This window comes from Syngnathoides biaculeatus, chromosome 13, assembly GCF_019802595.1.
Source record: "Syngnathoides biaculeatus isolate LvHL_M chromosome 13, ASM1980259v1, whole genome shotgun sequence".
Classification (NCBI taxonomy): Eukaryota; Metazoa; Chordata; class Actinopteri; order Syngnathiformes; family Syngnathidae; genus Syngnathoides; species Syngnathoides biaculeatus.
The window spans coordinates 1,736,002-1,742,500 of NC_084652.1; positions in this window are offsets into that span (position 1 = coordinate 1,736,002).

Sequence of the window (6,499 nt, forward strand, 5' to 3'; positions counted from 1 at the left end):
GATAATGCGCTCCTGTACCCAAAAGGCCACAACAGCGGGCACACCCGCGCAATCCAAACACCGAATCCGAATCGAAGGCTTCCACCAGGATCACAAAAGTCTGGGTTCGATTCCCGTCGTTTCAAATGGATGCAACCGTGACGCGTTGCGGCGGTCGTACGCAAAAACCGCACCGTGCGGTGGCTTGACAAGAGCGTGACCAGAGAACGTCTGATGGCAAAGCTGGCACCGAGACGCTCGGCTTTTGAGAGTTGCTGGCGCTTTCCATCGCAAACTCGCCAGACAAACAACTTCGAAGGCTTCATTTGTCTTTCTGTCCCCATTGCAATGTGGCGGCTGATTCGAAAGCAGGGATCGGCCTGACGAGAAATTGACTGCGGCGGCGGATGTGCCAATAGGACGAGTCTCTTAACTACGGGTGCGGGGGGCACGGGGGGGGGGGGCTTCTCGGTTATGACGCCGCCTGACACACAAGCTGACTAATGAGCGTGAACAGAATGTTCTTGGCAGAGCCTTTTCACTCCTTGACTTACTTTCGTGACATTCTGAACAGACGCAAGCTCCTCAGCCACCCCCAGGACCCGCGAGGCTTCAGTGCCAGCTCGCGCCGCTCATAAGGAGGAATCAATAAGTGCTAAATTGCAGGAAAGAGCCACTGAGAGGAACACCGGCCCTGCGCTTGCGCCGTTACGATCTGCTTCAAGTTGATTGCGGAGAACATAACGGGCGATCTGGTGTACTCTTTCTAATGCCTTTGAGTGAGGAGCGCAGACCTCGCAGATGAATCCAGAACTGCAAAATTTGATGGATTCAGAAACTGACCGCTCACAGGAAGGCAAATTGAAACCAGATACTGTCCGTAGTACCGGAGGAAAACCAAAAAAAAAACAGCCCCAAACATCCATTCATCAATGTGGTCGCAGGTGTGCTGGAGCCTCCCTTAGCTGGACTGCTTGCCAATGCAGGCCCTGGCACATACGAGCCACTTATCCTCACGAGGGTCGCGGGCGTGCCGGAGCCTATGCCAGCTGTCATCAGGTAGGAGGCGGGCTACACCCTGAACTGGTCGCTGGCCAATCGCAGGGCAGATGGAGACAACAGTCACACTCCCACTCGCACCTATGGGCAATTTCGAGTGTCCAATTAACGCATGTTTTTGGGATATGGGAGGAAAATGGCCGGAGAAAAGCCACGCAGACACGGGGAGAAGATGCAAACAGGCGGGATTTGAACCCCCGTACTCAGAACTCTAACCAGTTGCCCCCCCCCCCGCCATGCCGCCTGTAGACAAACAAGCATTCACAATTAAAAGATAATTTTTCCCTATTTTTTTTTCAGAATTGTACTTTGTGTGTGGGCAGGACCAACGCGGAAAATGCTTATTGGTGATTTATTTCTGCTTATTCAAGAATTGAAGACAAAGAACTGCGTCTTTTGACAATTTGCGGTCTGGCCCGGTCTTCGCTTCCTGCAAATTGTGGACTTCCACTGCACTCGAGAGCTTGCAAACTCCACACAGGAAGGTCGGAGTGTGGACACCAACGCACGACCTCTGAACTGTTTACCCTGCCACCTATATCATAAAAACTCAAAAGCTCATAAATGAAAAAGGAACAAACAGTGGGATTGCCATAAAAAATGCAAATGCACTTTATGTAACATCTGACATCCATCCATCCATTATCTGAGCCGCATATCCACACAAGGGTCACTTTAGTGCTGGTGTCTGTCCCAGCTTTCTACAGGCAAGAGGCAGGCTACTCCCTGAATTGGTTGTCAGCCAATCGTAGAAAACTGACACAGGAGCGTAAAAATAAATAAATACAGTGATATGGAAACACGCTGGATCAGCTGGAAAGCGTTGGCCTAACGATTCTGAGGTCCCGGGTTCGATCCCGGCCCCACCTGTGTGAAGTTTCTCCCCGCGCCTGCGTGGGTTTTTTCCCGGCACTCCAATTTCCTCCCACATCCCCAAAACATGCAACATTAATTGGACTCTCTAAATTGACCCAAGGTGTGATTTTGAGTGCGACTCTTTGTCTCGATGTGCCCTGCGATTGGCTGGCGACCAGTTCAGGGTGCACCCTGCCTCCTGCCCGTTGACAGCTGCGATAGGCTCCAGCGCTCCTGCGACCCTCGTGAGGACAAGCAGCTAAGAAAATAAATGGATGTCTGGTATAAAATCCCGACTCCAAAGATGAAGTCTTATTTGATTGCTTACATTTTTGAGCGGTCCAACTTGATTAACTGCAACGTTTCCGCAAAGTCCAAGTTTGTAGTTGTCCTCATTGTGCTGACAGGTAAGCAGGAGTACGCAAGCATGTGGAGAGCCTACCAACCAAAGGCCGGAGATGAGATTCAAACCCAGAACCTTGATGTGAAGCACAGACTTCAGCCTGTTATCCACCGTGATGCCCCAACTTACCCAAAAAAAAGGGTCCTACATTGCCCAAAGTGAAGTGGAAGTGTAATGGGAAGGCGGGGTAGGTTGTGTGGATGATGACGGTCGAGATATTGTTGGAAACTCATTCCCCCTCAATTGTACTCCTTTAGCTTGCAATTTGCAGGCCAAACATGCCTGTCGCTCCAAAACTTTGTTTTTCCTCGCCAATGAATCACAGCGTCGAGAGCGCGACGTGACGACTGGGCACAATAGCGTTTTTGTTGCCCGCCCAAACCAATTAGGCGGAAAACGGGTACTTTTTCTTTCGGGAAGATTGCCAAATACAATGGGCATTCTCCTCGGATGCTGTCACCATGGTAACCCCAGATTTGGACCTCATTCACTGACTAAGCATTTGAGACGTGCGCGGCACATCGAATGGACGTCATTGCATTATAGAAATATCCACACTGAGCGTTGACGTTGATGTACGTACAGTATATGAAGTGAAAATGCTTATTGTTGCATTTTATACATTGCTGTTCTCGCGATTTGAATTATGATGAATGCCTTTGCGAAACACGTTATGGGTCGTAATAGTTTGGGATTTTTTTTTAATGATACCGAAGCTGCAAAATTTGACAGTCGCGTCAGCGCGAAGGGCCACGCGAACTGCAACTGGGCGTCGGTCGCTTGCTCGGGCTCGTCACGACTCCGGGAGGGGACTAGCATCCGTTTTTCTGCGGCAGAATTCAAATTGTGATCGTTCTGGTTTCAACGTCCCGACAGACGACCTGCTGCCGTCAAACAGACGCTCCGAAACCGACCTGACGGTACTTCGGACTGCAGATCTCGACCCTGCACGTGCTGTGAAAGCAACCTATATGATTTTAGAGGAACGCAATCTGTCAATCACTCGTGCAATACTAGCCAATCAGATAGCCGCATTGTCTTAACCCCCGGCTTGACACGCCCCTGCCGCCGTGTTGTCCCGCAAGCAATGCCGGTTGCCAGTAGTGTGCGCTTGGAAAAGTTAACGTTAAGAAGAAAATGGTCCTCAGATGCGCTTGGGGAACGTGCAATTCTGATGAAAGGTACCCTGCCCGGTTAGTTCATTTTCCAAAGCCTAAAACACAGTCGACGAAGTGTCTACGATGGATTAAGGCTCGCGGAAGAGCCGCACGTGCAACTAAATGTGGACAATATCAACAAACGCAAGGCTGTATGTTTGAAGGTAGGTGAGGGAGAAGTATCTTCTCTGTGTTGGATTTCGTTATTATCAGTACTTTCTACAACTTTCACTTTGTTAGTGTATCACTGACCTGCTGAATGAAGTGTGTCATGTTTTATGCCGAAGAGTCGAGTTGAGTGATAAGTAACTGCGCGACGTCATGCAAGATGAGAAATGTCGATCTGCCCATTTGTATCACATCGGACTTTTAAGACAGAGCACTGGGTTCTATTAGGATAAATACACCCACTCACTTCCAAAGACTACCCTGCTTTACATGCGTAGTACGATTCCACAATTTGATCCTGTTGGATTTCAATATGAAGTTTGTGAGGCGTCGAACTTTTTTTTTGCATCGATCGCCAACGTTTGGCTGTAACTCTGACATCGTATCCTGCTCCGTCCAAAATCTTAATTCTGTGTACGTATCCTTGAAATAGTTGAGACCTCTCTGTACAACTCTCTTGGACCAGTCTGACGCATTTGGCCAAAAACATACCGCGATATTATTTGGAATACGCGATAGAGAATCGACTTCAAACATGTTCCGTTCAATCGCCATTTTGAATGCTTATTGGACAAGGCTAAGGGGGCGGAGCTTAAGATCGCCATTGGAAAGGTCCATTGAACGACTCAATGGTCAAGTCAGTGGCCTGATCACAACCCAATAGAGCATGCCCCGCCCACCAAATATTAAAGACAAAGACAAGGCAGCGAGAGCCAGAAAAAAAGCTTCAAATGAAAGCTGCAGTGAATGAAAGCTAAAAAGTATTCAGGAAGCAGACAGAACATGTCATTTTGAGTAGTATTCAAAATCATCATAGTTAGTGATCATAGTTACAATTAATTGTCTTTCTTGATAATCTCATCATAGATGAACGCAGCGTAAAATCTTTTTAATTCTGGAATGTACATCTGTATAAATTGTACCGAAACTGTCGTTGTTTTATTTCAGCTACGTGGTGCCGCGCCGTTGAACGTGAGTATTTTTGTTTTGCTTTGTTTTGAATCTGTTTTCCAAGTAATTTTGGTATTTTATTTGATTTCATTTGGGGTGGGGCAAGATTTCATAAGCGTATCTTGAACGCAAGCGCTCGTGTCAAATTCAGACTTCCGGACTTCCTGACACAAATTCAGATAAATGAAGCCCAGTTGGTTCCATCTCAGCGCCGCTCATCTCATCACATGGTGTTCCCATCCCACAATTAAGCAACCATTACGGTTAATATTCCAACGAGAGCTCAGTTGACGACGCGAGATGCTTGCGGAGACGGCTTCGCGTTTGACGAACCGCGTGCGAGCGTAACGGGCGACGTCCGTTCTGCGCGCCCCAACAGAGAAAAATAAGACGAGTCATATATATATATATATATATATATATATATATCTCCATATTGAACTGGCTCCATATGAGTTTAAAATGTTGATAATGAAGCATTTTTTTTTCTTAGCCGCTTATCCTCACAAGGGTCGCAGGGACTGCTGTAGCCTATCTCAGCTGTCACCCTGGACTGGTCGTCAGCCAATCGCAGGGCACATGGAGACAAACGGCCGCACTCACCTAGGGGCAATTTAGAGAGTCCAATTAATGTTGGATGTTTTGGGGATGCGGGAGGGAACCGGAAAAACCACGCAGGCACGGGGAGAACGTGCAAACTCCACACAGGCGGGGCCAGGGTCGAACCGTGGACCTCAGAACCGTGAGGCCAACACTTTACAGCTGTTCCACCGTGCCACCCCATTTTTTTTTTTTTTTTTCATTTTCCCATATCAGGGGTGTCAAACTCATTTTTATCGTTTCTGTCAGAGGGCCATTATGACTGAAACCACGAAGATCTTTCATTGACCCAACATATTTACACATTAAATGTATCAACTAGTTTTGGAATCAGAACTCAAGGGTCGTGGGGTTTTCAACGATTGCTTGCAGTATCTCAACGTCATCATTTATGATATGAAATTTGGGTTCAAATTTGACCAAAAATCATGGATGATACACTTGATTTGCCTTCGGAAGCCACATAAAGTCATGTGGCGGGCCACATCTGGCCCCCAGACCTTGAGTTTGACATCCCTGTCCTATATGTTACCAGGCAACACGGTGGATCAGCTGGCCTCACAGTTCTGGGGACTGGGGTTCAAATCCCGGCGCCGCCTGTGTGGAGTTTGCATGTTTTTCCGGTGCCTACGTGGGTTTTCTTCAGGCACTTCGGTTTCCTCCCACATCCCAAAAACAGGCAACGTTAATTGGACACTCTAAATTGCCCCAAGGTGTGATTGTGACTGTGGCTGTTTGTCTCTATATTACCTGCGATTGCCGAGCAACCACTTCAGGGTGTACCCTGCCTCCTGGCCGTTGACAGCTGGTATAGGCTCCAGCATTCCCCACAACCCTCGTGAGGATAAGCGTCAAAGAAAATGGAGGGATGGATGGATGGATGGATATATTTTAGCACAGCGTTGATGTCCATTCTGTTTACGTGCGACTCACCAACGGATGAAGTCATGCTTGTCAAGAAAATGACACTCATTAACCTTGATCATTTCAACTTACAATTTAAGCATCCCAGCCCCTCATTCTGGTCTGTGAAGATTTTAATCATCTTCCTCTTCTCTCATCGACTAACAACTTCAAGCAGCACATTGGACTGTGTACCCAGAGGGAATCAAACTCTGGACCTCTCGTAAGACAAGTGCCAATGTGAAGGGAGGTCTTCATTTTTGCTTTGAAAAGAATATTCATATTTGACAAGATCCATCCATCCATCCATTCATTGATTGATCGATTATGGGCCAACCCGTGGAGAATCATACCCCGCACCGTTCAATCAACCCGTCTCTTTGACAGCTCCCTTGTGAAGACAGACTCGGCAATGGGACATCTT